Source organism: Eumetopias jubatus, unplaced genomic scaffold, assembly GCF_037043125.1.
Source record: "Eumetopias jubatus isolate StellerSeaLion01/CBP00866 unplaced genomic scaffold, mEumJub1_p1.0 scaffold_1, whole genome shotgun sequence".
NCBI lineage: Eukaryota > Metazoa > Chordata > Mammalia > Carnivora > Otariidae > Eumetopias > Eumetopias jubatus.
The window spans coordinates 135637412-135658674 of record NW_028274807.1 but is presented as its reverse complement, the minus strand read 5'-3'; the positions used below and the strand labels follow the sequence as shown (position 1 = coordinate 135658674).

General features: G+C 33.9%; 1 protein-coding gene and 1 non-coding gene across 2 annotated transcripts in view; one reads left to right on the top strand and one right to left on the bottom strand.

Annotated features, from left to right (window-relative positions):
- The window catches only part of ZNF385D (zinc finger protein 385D), an 859807-nt gene that overhangs the window by 321418 nt on the left and 517126 nt on the right, over positions 1-21263 (top strand). The gene's annotated exons all lie outside the window — the stretch shown is intronic.
- LOC114205751 (U6 spliceosomal RNA) lies at positions 17804-17910 on the bottom strand. The gene has a single exon (XR_003608459.2). It is a non-coding gene; the product is annotated as a U6 spliceosomal RNA (small nuclear RNA).

Genomic DNA, 21263 nt, shown 5'->3' with positions numbered 1-21263 from the left:
GAAATGGAAACATTTAGAAAATTAGAAACTAATCAAATATGACTACAAGTAAAGCATATAACAGAGGTAATTAAAATTCATTAAGGAAATTAATAGGCAGATTTCACAGTTTTGAAGAAAGAATTGTTAGCATGTTGGAAGGTACACAGAAAATTACCAAAAAAAGTTACAAAGTTATAAGAACAAGACATTTATAAAAAGAAAGTTAACAGGATTGGAGTTTAGAATAAGGCACAATCTATATGTTGATAGAATATCCAGAGTGAAATTGAATGAATTAGAGATAATAAAGGAAAAAGAAAACAATCAATGATTTTCTGAAATTGTTTAAAGAAAAGCATGAATCCTTTACAGACAATAATTACACATAATTTTGAGTACTTGATATTGCAAATCATCATAAAAATTTAAATGAAGAGAACATTTTAAAGGATACCAGAAAAAGACTGTTTACCTACAAATAAAAATAAATTTGGCTGACATTTGAATTACTATCAACTAGAAGTTAATGAAATATGATCTTCAGAATACTGATATATAAATATTATAAAATTCTATACCCAGTTAAATATGATTTGATACTATGTGAATTGAAAACAAGATAAAGTCTGAGTTTTCCACTCAGAGAACTATACTGAAATAAATGCCAAAGCTGTAGTTCAGTAAGAAATTAATTGAATTTTTAAGAAACAACTTAGATGCAAGGAGAAATCCAGTTCACATACATAAGCAAACATATTAACAAATCAAAATAAGTATAGATGGTTAAATGATAAGAAGAAGATATTAATTTTGGCAGGGTATTAAGAACAAGGCATGCTAAAATAATAGGAAACAATGAAAATGAGAAGAGAAATATCTTAATTTTAGACTTTGTTTCAAGTTTACAACTTAATTAAATATAATTGCTAAAAACATTAAAAATAGTAAATTTAGGGGTGCCTGGGTGGCTCGATCATTAAGTGTCTGCCTTCGGCTCGGGTCATGATCCCAGGATCCTGGGATTGGGCCCCACATCCGGCTCCCTGCTCCACAGGAAGCCTGCTTCTCACTCGCCCACTCCCCCTGCTTGTGTTCCCTCTCTCGCTGTGTCTCTCTCTGTCAAATAAATAAATAAAATCTTTTAAAAAAATAGTAAATTCATTTATTGCAAATGAGTGGGGAGATGAATAAATTAAAATCTATAAATCTAATAAATTATTGGAAAATGGGGAGTCAGAAAAGCAATGATAAAAGATAGGTAGAAATAAATCTAAATCAGTGTAAATATAAGCATATTAATTTTCTAGTGATAAATTATCAACAGAATTAGAAACAAAATAATAGGATTGTTTTTTTTTACAAGAGATGCAGCTAAAAGATAACACAGAAAATGTTGAAAGCAGAGGTGGGAAGAGATATGCCAGAATTTTACTAACCAAAGGAACACTTGTGTAGCAATACTAATATAAGACAACATGGACTTAAAAAAAAAAAAAAGATTACCCAGAATGAAGAGAGTTATTTCATTCTGGAAAAAAGAAATAATTCAGCACATCTTCATGTAATCCCAAACAGATGCGCACTTAACAGCATAGCCTAAAAATATTTAAAGCAAAAATTGACAGAAGAAAATTGAACTTCAGTTTTATCTATAATGTTATGTCTTAATAATACCGACAATATTTATAACAAAATGTTAATGTCTATTAAATGTGAATGGCAGGTGCCCTGATACCTTTCATGTTACTCTTTGTACTTTATAATGTTTGAAATGTTTTCTAATAGCATTTAAAATGTAGCTTTTGCACCTTACAAATTGGGTAACTATTGTTCTAATTAAGTCCTTTCAACTAAGCCAGAGTTTTGTAGCTTTCTGTGTGTGTGTACATATAAATACATATATACGTATAAATTCTTGAATTCAATGAACATTTATGAAATGCCTTCAGTTTTCCAGCCATGAAGACAAACTAGGAGCTTGGGATGTAAAGATCAATGTCAGGGGCATGGGCTAGGTTGTGCTGCAGAAAACCCCAAAACTTTAGTGGTTTAACACAAAGTACCATTTTAACTTATTAAAATCCATTGCAAGTTCAAGTGACTCCAGAGCTACTCCCCTCAGCCTGATTTGGGCAGATAAAGCCTCTTAATTGTTGGAAAATAAACTTTTGGTCCATATGGAAGGAAAAATGAGAAGATGAAGAGTCACGTGCCAGTTCTTAAATGGTCTCACTTTCCCTTCTATTTCATTGACTAAAGAAATTCAGATGGCCATGCCTAACCTCATATAGTCAGTGAAATAACAGTAAAGAAAAAAGAATTAGAAATTTTTCTTTAGCATTGTGTGGAACAACACAATTTTCCTGCCATCTTGGAACTAGCAAGAGTCTAGATCAAGATTTTTTTAGCCTAGCACAGTTGACATTTTGGATTGGGCAATTCTTTGCTATGGAGGGCAGTTCTATGCACTGTAGAATGGTTAGAGGCATCCCTGACCTCTACCCACTAAATGCTGGCGGCATCTCCCAGTTGTGACAATCTCAAATATCTCCAAGCATTGCCATGTCCCATAAGGGAAAAATTACTCCTGGTTGAGAAACACTGGTCTAAAAGAAATAAAAGAACTGTCTAATAGACTATGTCTTTGAGATTCCGTAACAGAAAGTAGCAAATGCTAAAAATACAAATAAGTTTATCCTAAAATTTATGTTGATTCACCCATGACTTTCATAAAGTCCCTTTTAACAATATGAGAAACTCTCCCTTTTTGATTTGCTCCCAAAAGTTGACAATCATATGCTTCTGCAATGTCCACTGTCCCCTGTGCCAGTGGGAAAGATGTCTTTTTGACAGCAATGTGGGCACATTATTCAAGTGTCATCCAGAAAATGAAGCCTTGGAATGTTTCTCTAGAACCCTGGCATGGTGGTTCAAACATCAAAAGCACAAGAGTGCATTTAAGCCTGTCATGATAGGGAAGCCAGGAGATGGAGATCAATTACCAGAGATAATGCTGAAATAACATACCGGGGCAACAAAAATAAGAGGAAGACCAAGAACCAGGAGCCAGATGGTTCCTCTAATAAAACACTTATTGCTGGAAATAAGCAAGAAGTGTGATGTTTGTGTTCATTCATAGATGAGTATTCAGAGCTCAAATTTCCAGGCAGAGAGATGTAAGTACAGGGGTACCTGACTGGATCAATGGACAGGAATGGAACTGTGAGTCACCAAGTACAAAGTTAATAAACCAAAAGATTGGAAATGAATTCCAGTGGGGAGCCAGGCTGCCAAAGAGGGTGGAGACAAAGTTCCTCAGCATTATTGCTAGGGAAAGAGAAAGGAGATACTCATTTCAAAAGTTGTGATAAGCCCAGGTGCCGGGCCTGGGTGGCTCATTTGGTTAAGCTTTGGACTCTTGATTTCTGCTCAGGTCATTATCTCAGGGTCCTGGGGGAGACCTGCCTTGGGTTCCCCACTTACTGGAGAGTCTGCTTGAGGATTTCTCTCCTTCTCCCTCTGCCCCTCCCCCTATTCATGCATGCTCTCTCTCTAAAATAAATACATAAAAATCTTTAAAAAAGATAAAGTTGTAATAAGCCTAGATATTTTCTTTCAAGTTGCCTTAGCGGTTAATGACATGAAAGGGTTCATATCCTTTTATGATGTATTATGGAGCATAGGGAAATAAAAGTTACAAGGCAATGAATGTGTTTGCAATCTATTAGCTATTATCAATGTTTATATGCTAATTATAGTATAATAAATTGATAAAGTAGTGCTATAAAATGGATCCACGGACATCTTGTTTAATGCTTGACACTAAACCTATTTGCTTTAAAATGAATCCTTCAATTGGCAAATAAGTAATTCTTTAGTATCTTACTCTATAATTTATTTGCTTAGGTAAATAGATAGACCCATCTTGTGGCCACAGCTATATTTAAATTTTTAAAAAAAGGAATGATACATGCTCATTATAAATAAGTCGAACAATAAAGACATATATAAAGAATGGGAATTCTCTTATTCTGCCTCCAAACCTCTCCTCAAACCTTTGTAAGAGCTACTTTAAACAGTTTTCAGATTAATTTGTAGCCTTTACTTTTAGCTTTTTTTTAAATTGTGAACTCTGTAAAAAAAAAAAAATTGTGAACTCTGTTTCCAAAGATTACTTCTCTCAACCATTTATTAATTTCCAATTTTATTGCATTATACATTTGTTTTGTGAGAAGTGCAATTATTAAGAAATATATTAAGTTAACTACTATTCTCAGAAATTTTATTTGTTCATTATTTTTTGTATGTCATGTCTTCATTTTCCCGTCAATCCATTTTTTAGTTTGCACACACAAAGCATCATATTTTTTTTAAAGTTCCATGGGTGATAAGTCTTCTGAGTATTTGTATACATAAAAAGTTCTCTGTTTTGAATATTCTGGAGGGTGGGTGTATATTTCAAGTTCAAAACTTTCTTAGCAGGTTTTATATAGTGCTACATTTTGCCTTTTTGTTTTGTTAGCATTCCTTATTTCTTGATATAAATGAGTTTGGTTCATATTTCTTCATAGATACCATCTTTCTTCTTCCTGGCAGTTTTTAGGATTGTTGTTTTTATCTTTGGAGATTTCACCATCTAGGATTGTTGGGCTTGAGGATGTATTAATGCTTCTGTATTCTGTGTTCTGGAAGAATCTCTTTCCTTGCTTTTATACTGATTTAATCTTTTGCCTTTAGACAATTCTCTACTTCTGTTGACTTTGCTTTTCTTTTTGTTTTCTTTCTTTTTTCCCCACCTTTAAAAATGTTAGCAGCTATGCTTTTAATTTCAAAGAACCCTGATTCTTTTTGGTTTTGTTTTTAAAATAACAGGGCTTTCTATTTTTAGTTATATGATAGTATCTTGAAACTCTTTGAAGATACAAATTACATGTTTTTTTCCCAATGATTTCTTCTCTTTCCTGATTCAGCTCTGCTTCTTGGGTTTACTCCTTGCTTTTACAGACTTAACTGCCAATGATTTTCCTCAAATATTTTGTGATTTGGACAGCTTGTTTATATTTATAATTAGTACCTATATATACATATATATGCTTACATATACATTTATATGTAAATGAGGGTCTTGATTGACCAAAACTATTAACAGAGGGTCTTAACTCAGTACTCTTGAAGATCTGTATGACTCATTAGATGATGATGCTGGAAACCTGCTGTCCAGTTGGTTTGTTTTCCTGTGGAAACACACAGACCCTGAGGCACCACCCAGGTTCATCCTCCAACCTTCTCACTCACTTTGTCTCCTCAGGGATTGCCTTTGGCAAGAGGTACTTAAAGCCTTAGTCTGGCTCAACCTCCAAAGCTACCCAGCTACTTAACTAAGTTTTCTACCTGTTACTCCATGGGCTGATATTGCTTCCATCACTGCTACCTGAGTTATTGGAGCTATCTCAAAGCTCTACTTAGAAAATACATTTTTTTCAGTTATTTTTGGGAGGCAATAACCCAAATATAAAACACATTAAAGTATTCCTACATCAACAACAAATGACAATATTTTGAAGGGCACCTGGGTGCAGTCAGTTGAGCATCCCCTTCTTGGTTTTGGCTCAGGTCATGATCTCATGGGTCCTGGGATCTAGCCCGACATAGGACTCTGCACTCAGCGGGGCGTCTGCTTGAGGATTCTCTCCCTCTGCCTCTCCCCCCACTTGTGATATCTCTCTTTCTCTCTCAAATAAATCTTTTAAAAAGAAAATTTTATAAGACAAAAAATAATTTAAAAAATTTTGGTATAAAGTAACTAACTTAATACAGTTGGCTCTAGTTTCTCAGTAATCATCATCATACTTGGGGATTCTTGCAAAGTGAGAATATCTAACTTCATTAACAAATGTAATAAAATGTTTATATATGCTATGTCTAAAGGGTAAGACAATTATTAGAATTTTAAGTTCTGTGAACATTTAAGCAAGTGTGTTTTTCATTTGAGGTTTTTACTTTTTGTATTTTGAAGCCAATATATTTTTTTCAATATTTAAACAGTTTTATAGATGATCTTAGGAAGTCACTCTCTTTTTAACCTGTGTGGTTTGCTTATTTGTTAGCTTTTTCAGGTTTTACCTTCTGTTTGAGCTCATCTACTTTAAATCTCCCATATATTCCTCAGATTTTGTTCTATTAATAGTCTTTTTCTACTTTACAGTACTAATATGGATTCATTTTCAATTTTACATTTCTTCTATAATTCTAATGGGATTTGGGGAAGTATAAAAGTGAAACACTGCTGTTGAGTCAGCTCTCTTTGACCAGAGCCTACAATCACTCTTGACCGAGAAACTCTCACTTTGACCATATACATTTTTAATAAATATAATCTATTGCCATTACTTAAAATCAGATGGAAACTAATTCCAAGTTCCTAACAATTCTGTGTTTAGCAGCTCACGGAAAATGTTCTTAACCCTATGCTGTAACACAGTGGGGTCGTCACACTTGGAGGACTCTGAATGTATCTAAAGACCAGAATAAGTCATTGTCCTTTCTGTCAAGTGAGAGGGCAGGAGAAGCCAACTCAGGAATATATACCAAGCTGCTGTCACAACAATATTCTTATCTTATACTAAATATTTTGAATATTTGTTTGGATATGATCTGATCTCCTACTAATTAGACTACAACTTAGGGATCATAATTTGTTCATCTTTATAATTCCCCATTTGGGGCACTTTCTAGAGCACATGTGTTTTTCTGGAGGAGAGGAAGAGGAAGAGAAAATATTGGAACAAGGGAAAGAGGGAGTGGGATAGAGAGAGAGAGGGGATGAGGAAAATTTTATGAGCAGTGTTTTACAACTGCTAATGCAAATAAAGTACTTTAGGTTTTAGTTTTAAAACACATTTGTGGAATACATTTAGTGTGTTATCCCTTTAGGATTGACCAAACATTTGATGATTATTAATGGAACCAATATTTTGGTAAAGTTCAGAAAGTGCTATGCATTTCAAGCTTGCAAATGTGAAGACTTCAGGACAATAATTCTTAAAATGTCAAGGAGGTGGTATGTCACGTACCCTTTCAAAATCTAGTATTGAAAACAACACACTTCTCCCCAGAAGAGTGAAAAACAAATTTTGCTAATGATTCTAGAAGAGTCCTGGATTCTCTGGAGTCCTTCTTGTAGAAAGTGAATATAACTCTGTGCTTGATATTATGCACATGTACTGATTATTTTATGTGTATATTGAGCCACAATATTTGGAAGAAATGAAAGAAGAAAGGAAGGGAGAGAGGGGGGAAGAAGAAAGCTGCTACCCGCTCATGTCTTTTTTAAAAGGTGCTTAATTTGTGCTGCTAATTACAAGGTGTATTGTTAGTAGCATAATTATTGTCTTTAGACTTAGAGTTTTGGCTCAACAACTTTACCAAAAGTGTGACCTTAGATAAATTACCATGTTACTATGTGTTCAGTAATTCTCTTCTTAAAAATGGGATAATAACAATTCCCTACCTTCTTCAAGGGATTGTTGTAAATATTAAATGATTGTTCTATTAATTACAGATTATATTACTAAATCATTAGATATTTACAACCATACTTATTAATACAACCCATTTCCTAACTTACTATTACTTGGATTCCAAAATGTTCCTCTGATCATCCATAACATTATTTTATGCATCAAAATTTAGAAGTTCCTAAGGAATATCAAACTTTATTGTTATGTGTATCTCTTTTCTATGTTTCCATTAAATCCCATGATAGTAAGAGTTGTTCCCTTCTTGTTGTAAGCTGAATCTACTAAGATTATCAATGTGAAGAAATGAAGTCAGGTAGACAGTAACCCAGTACTGAGTTCATTCTTGGGCAGTTTGCCTCTACTTTAGTGATAGATGTGTTTGGAAGCAGATGATAATGCTCTAATAAAATCTAGACATGACTTTTTCCCTAAGAATAAGTATACAATTTTTCAATATTTTTAGGTGCTTTAAAATAAACACCTAGCCAGTGGTGCCTGGGTGGCTCAGTTGGTTGAGCCTCTGGCTCTTGGTTTTGGCTCAGGTCATGATCTCAGGGTTGTGAGATCAAGCCCTGCATCTGGCTATGCATTCCACCTTGAGTCAGCTTGGGATTTTCTCTCTTACTCTCCCTCTGCCCCTCCCCCTGCTCTCTCTCTCTCTCTCAAATAAAATAAATACATAAAATCTTTTAAAAAGTTACCATGTAGCCATAGTTTGTATTTATTTCCATAAAAAGCTTTCTTATTGGGGATTTTTGCTTACATATAGTTATTTTAGAAACCATAAACACAGTGGAATTTACTCATAATTTATGAAAGTTATGTGCAAAAATACGTCAAGCTCTAAGTAATTAAGTAATTATTTATTATGCTTCAGGGAACAATTTAAGGGTGATTCATTAACAAAACTAAAAATTCACATATCATGTTTTCAATGAGTTGTATTAATAATGAAACATTTTCAATTATGATCTGTTGAAATATTCTTTCCAGGATTCTACCATGTATATTTAGCTCTGAATGAATGATATTTTCACTGGGGATTGGGGAGTGGGCAGGAGAAAGGCTGAAAAGAAAAAAAAAAATCAGACAAGATTTATTGAAATAGCTTTCCTTGTATCATTTTCCCAGTTCAAAATATAAAAAATCCAAACAACATCTATCAAAATAATTACTAACACAATAGAGCAGAAATTGTTAAATTCTTATAAAGAGATAGTGATACACCTGGAAAGAAATCCAGCTGGTTATCTTCTGCCTGTGGGGTTAAATTTGACCCTGAAATGTTTTTGCAGTATTGGGTCCATGGATGCCTTGTGTGCAAGAGTCAGAGAGTCTTAGATTCTGGATTTCTAGGCTTGAAATGTAGTTTTCCAAGTACATCGTACTGGACTCCCAGTCTGCACACTGGACAGGACACAGGTTTGACTCTACACAAAGAAAACTCAATGGAGGTCTCTTTTGTTTGCCCCCTCAACAAATTCAAGAGCTGGCTTAGAGGTGAATTGGTATTGGGAGTAAATAATTGTTTTTAGAGAGAGTGTTTCTTCCTTTACCAAGGCAGAAAGGATGCTGTTGATGAATTATGTGTGTAGAATTCTTGTGAATTTGCTCTGCCCCAAAGTTAATTTCCTAAATATTTTGAGTTTTGTGACATAGACTAATAAGGTATTTATGGCAACAACTGCTAAAATGGCTCCTGATCTTTCCACCTTTTATTATTCTGCCTTTCATGTTCACCTGCTTTTTCACACAAGCTGCTTTTTAAAATAAATAACATATTTTCTTCATATTTTATTATTCTAGTCTTAAAATATCTCTTAGGCTTTTTTTGTTTGTATGTGTTGTTGTTGTATTTTCCCTGCAATAAGTTACAAAGGGCAAATATAGTCAGGTGGATGATAAGCCTAATTGTAGGACTTTAATAACCCTTTAGAAGGGACTATGATAATTTGTTTTCTTCCTTTTCCCTTTATGCCCTTTTATCCTCCAGTCTACTGGTTCTATTCCTATGGTTATTTCTACTTCTATCCTGTTCCTTTTTCATTTCTTTTTTAATTTTGTTTTTTTGTAATACTTTGGTAATGCATTATTTATAAAACTGTAGATTCCATATAATAAAAATCTGTATACTCATAACCAAACTTAAGAAATAAAACATGGCGATGCAGTTGATGGCCCCTGAATACCACTTTAAAATTTGCCTGTCTCTTCTTTAACCAGAATTGACTACTATCTACATTTTGGAATTTAAGAATTCTGTATTTTAGAGGCACCAGGCTGGCTTAGTGAATGGAACATGTGACTCAATCGTGGGGTTGTAAGTTAGAGCCCCCCATTGGATATAGAGAGTACATAAAAATTAAATATTTTTTAAGTTCCATATTTTAGTATTAAATGTGCATATTTTAAACATAAAAATTTTGTATATTTCACATAACCTTCTGCAACTTAACTTCTCACTGAATTTATTTTTTCAAGATTAGTTGATATTGTATAATGGTCTGTAGTATGGATATATCAAAATTTATTTATTCTTTTGTTGGTAGATATGGATATTACTTACAATTTTTCCCTGTTATTTGAATCAACATTTTTACATACGTTTTAGTGGACTGCTCATGCGAGGATAAGATTATTGGGATTGCTTGTTTTAAGGTGTATTGTGGCTTAAATAAACTAGATAAATTGTTCTCCAAAGAAGTTTGACCAAGTTGCCCTTCTGTTTTCAGTACATGAAAATTCCATTCCTCCACATCTTTCCTAATACTAGGATTTGTACAACTTGGTAATATTTTGATTTCTTTCTGTTATCTGTTGTTTTTTTTTTAATTTCCTTTGTTCCAACCTCTTTTGCTTTATTATATGATTTTAATTCTGTCTTCCTGTTAGGCACGGGACTCATTCATTTTCAGACTTTTTTATTTTTTAATATTAGTTTAAATGTACAATTTTATTATACACACTGATTTAGCTAATTACTACTTGCCTTGTTTCATAGTAGTTTTGTAATTGCTTTTTAGCACTTCCCAATTTTAATTCTTGTTACTCAAAGTGTGTGTAAAAATTTCCACACACTTTTTCCTTGTATTTTCTTTTTACTTTTCAATTTAATTTCATTGTAGGTAGAAAAACCAAGCCTGTGATTAAGTGAAAGTGATTAAGGTTGTTGACATTTGCCTTATATTCTAGAAAGTACTTTCCTCAAAACACAGACCAATAACAGTGTTTCCTCATCAACTCCCTCTGTTTCCAATGACTATTTTTCTAGTCTACTTTATTTTGAAAGTATAGCAGGTTAAAGGTCTAAATTTTATGAGGAGTCTCAGTTTCAAAGCTCATCTAATAAATGTTTTTTAAAGATAAATAGTAAGCCAACTAGATAACCATTAAAAAAATAAAATTGGACCTTCTCACTGAACACCAGAATAAAGTCCAAATGAATGAATAATTCGAATGTAGAGAGATAAACTATACAAGGACTAGAAGAAGATTAAAGGACTGTATTAAAAAATTATAAAGTTCCTTTATAACAGAGATGTGAGAAAACCTAAATAAAACTCAAAATTCATGTATAATAAAGAAAAATTGATAAATTTGACCATATAAAAATTATAAAGAGACTCCATATACAAAAAATAAATGATAAACTAGGAGAAAATATTATTTATTATGTATATTATATATATGTATATATAAGCTAGATATATCACATTGCAGTTTATATATATTATATCTATATATAATATATAAAATTGTTGAAAACACAATACAAAAGTCAAGAAAATACATGGACAGTTCAAATTAAACATATCTAAATGGCCCTTATGCAAATGATGGTTATTAACTTTTACTCATAAATTTAAAAATGTAAACTAAAAGTACACTGAACTATTATTTCTCACATATTGTCAGGAATTCAAAAGCCAGGAAGTACACTTTATTTATTGATGAAACTGTGAAGAAATATTCTCATACATTACTGATAGGTATACACAATCCCTGTGGGGAAGAATTTGTAATATTTATGAAAAGTATAGATGCACTTTCCGTTGAACTTTCAGTGAATACTTTATAGCTATATAACTATATATTTATAGCTATATACACTGAGGATAAACCTCCATATATACCAAACAACTTACATACAGATGATTCATGCAATGTTGTTTGTAATAGCAAAATTTTGGAAAAAACCTAAATAAATACCCATAAAAGCCTAATTTGACAAAACTATGGTAGACCTACACAAAAGACTATTAGTCAGATGTTAAAAAGAATGAAGATGGTTTCCTAGGAACTTCTATGGAATGATTTCCAGAATATATATTGTTGAGTGAAAAAAAAATCAGAATGTGGTAGAATGTTTCTTATTTTGTGTAAAGAAACATAGAAAGATGAACAGAAAATTAAGGATAATGTTTATGAATAGGAGTGGGTGAAGCCAGCATAGAAGTGTGTGGATGAAATTGAAAACTTCCTTGCACATACCTTTTCAAATAGTTTTTCTTAAACCACATAATTTCCTTTTTCAAAAACATTAATAAAATGAGGATTAAAAAAAAAAACAAAATTGAGTCTAACTCTTGTCAAACTGACACCATGAGCAACTTCACACTTCACAAGACCCATGGTTTGATGTTTTCTTGGCAGAGCTATGAAAACCCAGGACCCTGTCTCTACCATCTCTATGCCAGCTTCACATGGTTTCTACTTGGCACACTTTCTTCCTCTTTGGTTTTGGTATTACCTTACAAGCTCATTCTTTTTTTTTATTTCAAAGGATTTTTTTATATTCATTTTTTTGTTTTTACAACTTCTTCACAAATCTAATTTGCTGTACTACAAAAATAAAAGGTGTTCTTTCTTGATGTCTCTTCTATTCCCATTTATTTCCCTTTCTTCCCACTTTTCTCTCCATTCTACAGTTGTCTTTTTAATCTTATTGCTATTTTGTTTCTCATTTTCTACCTGTGATCCAACTTCCTGTATTTCCCTAAGCTTATAAATTTGAAATATTGTGTTGCAAACATTTCTAACTTCATAAGCATTTCATTAAGTAAAACACATAAAGAAATATAACCCAGATTATCTTGTGACTAAAACCCCAAACCATTTGCAATTGACTTTTTCGTAATGGATATCAACACGGATGATATTTTGTCTTCTACAAATGCACCAATTAATTTTCTTTCCCTCCTCTTCTGAAAAAGTAAAGCCTGATGTAAATTTATCTACATGTTTTCATTTTGCCTCTTCCTAAAAAAAAAAAAAAAAGAAAAGAAAAGTGCATCTGATGAGTAAAGAATGATCCAAACCCAAATCATCATGTGGAATTCTTAGGCTGTATTAAATACATAAAAGTGCTATTCTTTCCTTTACATTTATAGTCAAAGCTCAAAAAGGCACATTCAAGGATGAAAAAAAAGCTTTTAAAACTTTAAAACCTGTGAATAGTCAGTCATTAGATAGAGATAAATCTCAATATAATGGCCTTTGATATATTTCTGTTTCTGCTTTTAACTACTCTAACACTCATTCCCACTCCTATAAGTGCCTGTTGGAACAAAGGAAGGGGCATTTTCAATAAAAAAGTGGCATTTTGAAATTTCACACTTAGTGTTTTAAAAATTGTCTAATGGGTTCTTCCTTCGTTATTTTTTATTTATTTTTATTATGTTATGTTGATCGCCGTACATTACATCATTAGTTTCTGATGTAGTGTTCCATGATTTATTGTTTGCGTATAACACCCAGTGCTCCATTCAGTACATGCCCTCTTTACTACCCATCACCAGGCTAACCCATCCCCCCACCTCCGTCCTCTCTAGAACCCTCAGTTTGTTTCTCAGAGTCCATAGTCTCTCATGGTTCGTCTCCCCCTCCAATTTCCCCCCCTTCATTTTTCCCTTCCTGCTATCTTCTTCTTCTTCTTCTTCTTTTTTTTTTTTAACATATAGTGTATTATTTGTTTCGGAGGTACAGGTCTGTAGTTCAACAGTCTTACACAATTCACAGCTCTCACCATAGCACCTACCCTCCCCAATGTCTATCACCCAGCCACCCCATCCCTCCCACCCCCCACCACTCCAGCAACCCTCAGTTTGTTTCCTGAGATTAAGAATTCCTCCTATCAGTGAGGTCACATGATACATATCTTTCTCTGATTGACTTATTTCGCTTCCTTCGTTATTTAAATTTTCAGAGGGGTACTCATAAAAGACCATTCCCTAAGTGGCTGGGTGGGGTGAGAATGTTTAATATTGAATTGTAATTGCTTAAACTCACATTATATGACAATAATATATCCTTTCAAAGCTTAAGCAATTAGTTTAATGAGTGGGCACTCACTGACACACATTATTTCTCAAGGATTTTTATTTATTTATTTATTTATTTTTAAAGATTTTATTTATTAGAGACAAACAGGGCAAGAGCAGGAACACAAGCTGGGGGAGTGGGAGAGGGAGAAGCAGGCTTCCTACCTAGCAGGGAACCTGATGTGGAGCTCCGTCCTAGGACTCTGTGATCATGACCTGAGCCGAAGTCAGACATTTAAGGACTGAGCCACCCAGGCGCCCCTCAAGGATATTTTTAACTTTTATTTGCATAGCTTTGCACTTCTGTCAGCTTGTTCAAAATTTATCTTAAGTAAATTTTTTAAAAAGTCACTTCTCATTCAAAAGTGTATCTTTTTATCTTAGAAGGTATAATTTTATTTGCCAAAGATAAAAAACCTTAAAAATTTAAATGTCATCTTAACCTTAGGTATAAGTATCTATTCTGTATAAAAGTAAGGAGGATTGGGGATTATTCACCATGACCAAGTGGGATTTATTCCTGGGCTGCAAGTTTGGTTCAACATCTGCAAATCAATCAATGTGATATAATACATTAATAAAAGAAAGAACAAGAACCATATGATCCTCTCAATAGATACAGAAAAAGCATGTAACATAGTAAGCATCCTTTCTTGATCAAAACCCTTCAGAGTATAGGGATAGAGAGTACATACCTCAATATCATAAAAGCTATCTATGAAAAAAGCACAGCGAACATCATTCTCAATGGGGAAAAACTGAGAGCTTTCCCCCTAAGGTCAGGAATGCAACAGGGATGTCCACTATCACCACTGCTATTCAACATAGTATTAGAAGTCCTAGCCTCAGCAATCAGACAACAAAAAGAAATAAAAGGCATCCGAATCGACAAAGAATAAGTCAAACTCTCACTCTTTGCAGATGATATGATACTTTATGTACAAAACCCAAAAGACTCCACCCCAAAACTGCTAGAACTCATACAGGAATTCAGTAAAGTGGCAGGATATAAAATCAATGCACAGAAATCAGTGGCATTCTTATACGCCAACAAGACAGAAGAGAGACAAATCAAGGAGTCGATCCCATTTACAATTGCACCCAAAACCATAAGATACTTAGGAATAAATCTAACCAAAGAGGCGAAGAATCTGCATTCAGAAAACTATAAAATACTCATGAAAGAAATTGAGGAAGACACAAAGAAATGGAAAAACGTTCCATGTTCATGGATTGGAAGAAAAAATATTGTGAAGATGTCAATGCTACCTGGAGCAATCTACACATTTAATGCAATTCCTATCAAAATACCATCCACTTTTTTCAAAGAAATGAAGCAAATAAACCTAAAATGTGTATGGAACCAGAAAAGACCCCGAATAGCCAGAGGAATGTTGAAAAAGAAAGGCAAGCTGGCAGCATCACAATTCCGGACTTCAAGCTCTATTACAAAGCTGTCATCATCAAGACAGTATGGTACTGGCATAAAAACAGACACATAGATCAGTGGAACAGAATAGAGAGCCCAGAAATGGACCCTCAACTGTATGGTGAACTAATCTTCGACAAAGCGGGAAAGAATGTCCAATGGAAAAAAGACAGTCTCTTCAACAAATGGTGTTGGGAAAATGGGACAGCCACATGCAGAAGAATGAAACTGGACCATTTCCTTACCACACACAAAAATAGACTCCAAATGGTTGAAAGACCTAAATGGGAGACAGGAATCCATCAAAATCCTAAAGGACAACACAGGCAGGAACCTCTTCGACCTCAGCTGCAGCAACTTCTTCCTAGAAACATCGCCCAAGGCAAGGGAAGCAAGGGCAAAAATCAACTATTGGGACTTCATCAAGATAAAAAGCTTTTGCACAGCAAAAGAAACAGTCCACAAAACCAAAAGACAACCAACAAAATGGGAGAAGATATTTGCAAATGACATATCAGATAAAGGGCTAGTATCCAAAATCTATAAAGAACTTCTTAAACTCAACACCCAAAGAACAATAATCCAATCAAGAAATGGGCAGAAGACATGAACAGACATTTTTCCAAAGAAGACATCCAAACAGCCAACAGACACATGAAAAAGTGCTCAACATCACTCGGCATCAGGGAAATCCAAAACCTCAATGAGATACCACCTCACACCAGTCAGAATGGCTAAAATCAACAAGTCAGGAAACGACAGATGTTGGCGAGGATGTGGAGAAAGGGGAACCCTCCTACACTGTTGGTGGGAATGCAAGCTGGGTGCAGCCCCTCTGGAAAACAGTATGGAGATTCCTCAAAAAGTTGAAAATAGAGCTACTGCATGACCCAGCAATTGCACTACTGGGTATTTACCCCAAAGATACAAGTGTAGTGATCTGAAGGGGTACGTGCACCCCAGTGTTTATAGCAGCAGTGTCCACAATAGCCAAACTATGGAAAGAGCCAAGATGTCCATCAACAGATGAATAGATAAAGAAGATGTGATACACACACACACACACACACACACACACATGCACACACACACACACACAATGGAATATTATGCAGCCATCAAAAAAACATGAAATCTTTCCATTTGCAATGACCTAGATGGAACTAGAGGGTATTATGCTAAGCGAATTAAGTCAATCAGAGAAAGACATGTATCATATGATCTCACTGATATGAGAAATTCTTAATCTCAGGAAACAAACAGAGTTCCTGGAGTGGTGGGGGGTGGGAGGGATGGGGTGGCTGGGTGATAGACACTGGGGAAGGTATGTGCTATGGTGAGTGCTGTGAATATTATAAGACTGTTGAATCACAGACCTGTACCTCTGAAACAAATAATACATTATATGTTAAAAAAAAAGAAGATAGTAGGAAGGGAAAAATGAAGGGGGGGAAATTGGAGGGAGAGAAGAACCATGAGAGACTATGGACTCAGAAACAAACTGAGGGTTCTAGAGGGGAGGGGCATGGAGGGATGGGTTAGCCTGGTGATGGGTATTAAAGAGGGCACGTATTGAATGGAACACTGGGTGTTATATGTAGACAATGAATCATGGAACACTACATCAAAAACTAATGATGTAATGTATGGTGATTAACATAACAATAAAATTTTAAAAATGCCCAAAAAAAAAGAGTAAGGAGGATTGGCAGATTCATTCATATTTCTGTTTAAAAAAAAAAAAAAGAGATGAATTCTGCCTGTTTCAGTAATTAACCATGGCCTTAACTTTGGCATCACTGTGCATGAATAGCGATAGGGTCTGCTGCCAAACCACAAATCTAAATTTCGATTTCCTGAGAGATTAAGACAATGTTATTTAAAGTTCACCTCTTAATAAAACCATCAGAGGAATAGCATTTCTTTTAAACTGTGATTATTGTTAATCCAAAGATTTTATTTAAATGTGACTATTCCTGCAAAAGATATAGTCTATAAAGGAGTGGGTGGGTAGAGAGAGAAATGTGTGACTCTGGCAGGCAAAAGAAAAAAAAAAAGGAAAATAATATGATGTTCTTGGCAACATGTTGTAAAATTTAAAACAACAAAATATTACTAACATCTTTGGACTTCTTATAGTCACTAAGATCAATGAAATATGACTGATCTAGACAACAATTTCATTTCCATACTTGTTTATTTAGTTTCCTGATATACAAGTGTGCCTATAAGTTTGTACTTATTTCTCTTTCAGTTTTATTGAAATATAATTAACATACAGCATTCTGTATGTTTAAGGTGTGGGGTAAATGACTTGACTTACATATATTACGAAATGATTACCACAGTGAGTTTAGTTAATATCCATTATCTTATATAGATACAAAATATAGAAAAAAATTTTTTTCCTTGTGATAATGTATTTGCATTTCATAGTTAATTTCTCTTTCAACTTTTTTCTCTTTCATGTGATCAGAATTTTAAGTTTTCAAGAAAATGGCAAATTGTATTTTAAAATAGAAACACATTAATATAGAAGTTCTTTATTTTTTTTAAATATGGAATGCTTCATGAATTTGTGTGTCATCCTTGCATGGGGGCCATACTAATCTTCTCTGTGTCATTCCAGTCTTAGTATACGTGCTGCCAAAGTGAGCACAAATATAGAAGTTCTGAACTTGGAGTCTGTAGATAGACTCCAATAGTTTTTTTGTTTGTGTATATTTTTGCTCTTGTTTGGTGGGGGGTGGTGAGCACCTGTGTGATTAGAAATTTTAAAAATCACGTCTTTATTTTTGGTTATATTTAGTTTTATTTCCTCTAGAGGAAATATAGCATTTCTTTCAATTACAAATGTAGATGACAAACCTTATTACTATTGGCAACTCCTGTGACTTTGTCACCAATAGACATAATAGAAATCTGTTGTTGTTGCAGTTAACCTGACTTATTTATACTTATGGCCACCTTGAAATAACAATCATCATTAGACCTACTGAGAAATCTGTTATTTAATGTATTAATAAGAAAGAACACATATTGGGACTCCTGGGTGGCTCAGTTCGTTAAGCATCTGCCTTCAGCTCAGGTCATGATCCCAGGGAACCTGCTCAGCGGGGAGCCAGCTTCTCTCTCTGCCTGCCACTCCCCTGCTTGTGTTCTTGCTCTCTCTGACAAATAAGTAAAATCTTAAAAAAAAAAAAGAAAGAACATATATGACCATATCACATTTTTTAAATTATTTGATAACAACATTTTAATGTAATTGGTTTGCTTTGTAATTATTTGTACCTTAATATTTTATTTTAGGTATTTAAACCATCATTAGACATACATAGGCTTGAACAGACTGCCAAAGGGTTCCATTGCATGACCTCTCATTTGTACTTTCTGAAGAGTTCTTGTGCTAATTTATACAATTATATAACAGCAGAAACTTTATTTTGCAATGTATGCTCCTTGAAAAAGGATTTCTTTTGCAGTATGTACCCCTTGACAAAGAATTTTTTTGTAATATATGCCTTGAAAAAGAATAGTTTGAGTTTTTAAAAAGGCGTTGCCATACCTCTTAAGTTTTATCTGCTATTAATGAACATACTCTTTCTGGGTTTTATTTTAACGATGTAGAAGTCCAGCCATACACATCAAGCTCAGTGAGTTATAGAATTTCCCTTGTGGTTTGGTTGTCGTTTTTATCAATAAAAAACTAAAGGCATTACATCGCATTAAAATGCTCCAGAGCAAAGATATCTTCTGAGAGTTTCACTGACAAATAATTTCTGTGAAGTTTATTTGATATCTTCACTGTTGTTGCATCCATCTGAAAAGATACCTAAAACAAGACAAAGTTGTTTTTTCTTCTTCCTGCAATATTTGAATTTTACAAGAACAAGTTGTAATATAGTCTAAGCATATGAAATGAGAATATTTAACATTGCTAGTTTGATTTCAATACATCGTGAGAATAGTTCTTCAAAATGAAGAGAAACAATTGGACATCACCAACATCCTTGCACCTGCTGTTTTTATCAGTATTCTCATTAAATAATTTTTTAAAAATATTTATTTATTTATTTATTTATTTGAGAGAGAAATAAAGAGAGCACAAGCAGGGGGAGAGGCAGAGGGAGAGGGAGAAGCAGACTCCCCACTGAGCTGGGAACCTGATGTGGGGCTCGATCTCAGGAGCTGGAGATCATGACCTGAGCCAAAGACAGACGCTTAACCATCTGAGCCACCCAGGTACCCCCTCATTAAATTCTTTAACTACATTATATTATTGGAAGGCAGAAGCACAATCTATGGCGTCACTCTGACTAATATTCAAATATGGCTCTGCCATTAGTCTTTAACCTTGGAACTGTTAACTAAAATATCTCACAGTGTTCTTGTTTATTAAATGAAAATTATAGCAGGTAAGTAACATGACTGTTTAAAAGTTAAATAAAAAATATATATGCACACACTGTATATATGTATATGGATATATACATATATACAAATATATACATACACACACACATTCTCAGACACACACACACACACATGTGTCCTGCAAAGAGTAGGGCATACAGTAAGTGTACATAGTAAGTACAAGATAGAGAGCAGACATTGCTATGATGTCTAAGTCCTTAACTCCAACCAATCAGCAAGGCTGATTTTCACTTTTTTATAGAACAAGTTCTTTTAGAACAAGGTAATTCAACTATATGCCTTTATTCAGTTTTTATACTGTCCCATAGCATGTAATCAAGTACACTATTGATTGATGAGTAAATCCATAATTTAAGGAAACAATGAAAATTTAATTGAAATCTAGAGTCATTGTGCTTTTGTGGCAAGTGCTAATTAAATTTGCTTAAGAATTTTGACTATCTGTTAGGTCCTGGGGATCTAATAAGTCATAAGATCTTCTTCAGTAGCTCATAATCTGGAAGAGACAAGAGAAAAGTAAATCATAATTTCACTCTAATGGAATAAATGATAGCATAAGTCATGTTCATAGGTCAGAGAAAGTAACAAACTTTGTCTAGAGATGTAGGGAAAACTTCCCAAACATTGTGACAATAAATTGGGACTTGGAGTTTTAGGAAATTCTGTGAAGGGAAAAGTAAAGATTGAATGCAAGGAGAAGCATGAGGGGTAAAGATAGATATGAGTCAATGTTGAAGTATTGTCCACATGTTTTATTTTCAATAAATGGTACTTTTCTCTCCAAGCACCCAGTGGAAATGAAAATACAAATTACATCAATAGGAGACTTAGAAATCTGATAAGAAACTTTTAGAAAAAGATATATTGCTAACATTCAGGATTGGCAAGGATGCAGTGAAATGAGCAAGCTCTAAAATTATGGAAGGGAGAGCAAATTGCTATCACATTGCTGGTGGGGCAATTTGACAATTTATATTAAGGGTTTTATAAATGTTCACATCCTTTAGCCTGGTGACTTCACTTCTTGGAATGTATACTAAGAAACTAATCAAATGTACACAAAAACTTGTAAGGCAGATTTGTATTGCAAATGATATACAATACCTCAGGGACTAGAAACAACCTAAATATTTGACAGGACAGAAAGGGGTAAATAAATAATGGTACAGACATACACTAGAATACTTTGCAGCCATTAGAAAACATGTTTGTATAGAACATTTAATGACATGGCAACATGCTCATAATATGATAAGGATTGCAATAGAGTATAATAACATACACTTTAGACACAGAGAGACCTGAGTTCTTGTCATATCTTCATCACTATCTGTATAGCCTGGGAAAACTTAATGACGTTATCTGAGCTTCAGCCTCTACACTTGTAAGATGGGAAAAAAAAATAGTGCTTGTTCTACAAGGTTGCTTTCAGGGTTTATTGGGAAAGCATTTAAAGAGTTTGTTTAGTACCTGGCATCTAGAAGGGGTAAGCTGTGATGGATGATGATGATTTAATTTTAAACTGCTGTTTTTCTTCTATTTCATAAAAATAGTTCAACTGCTCTCAGATGTCATTTG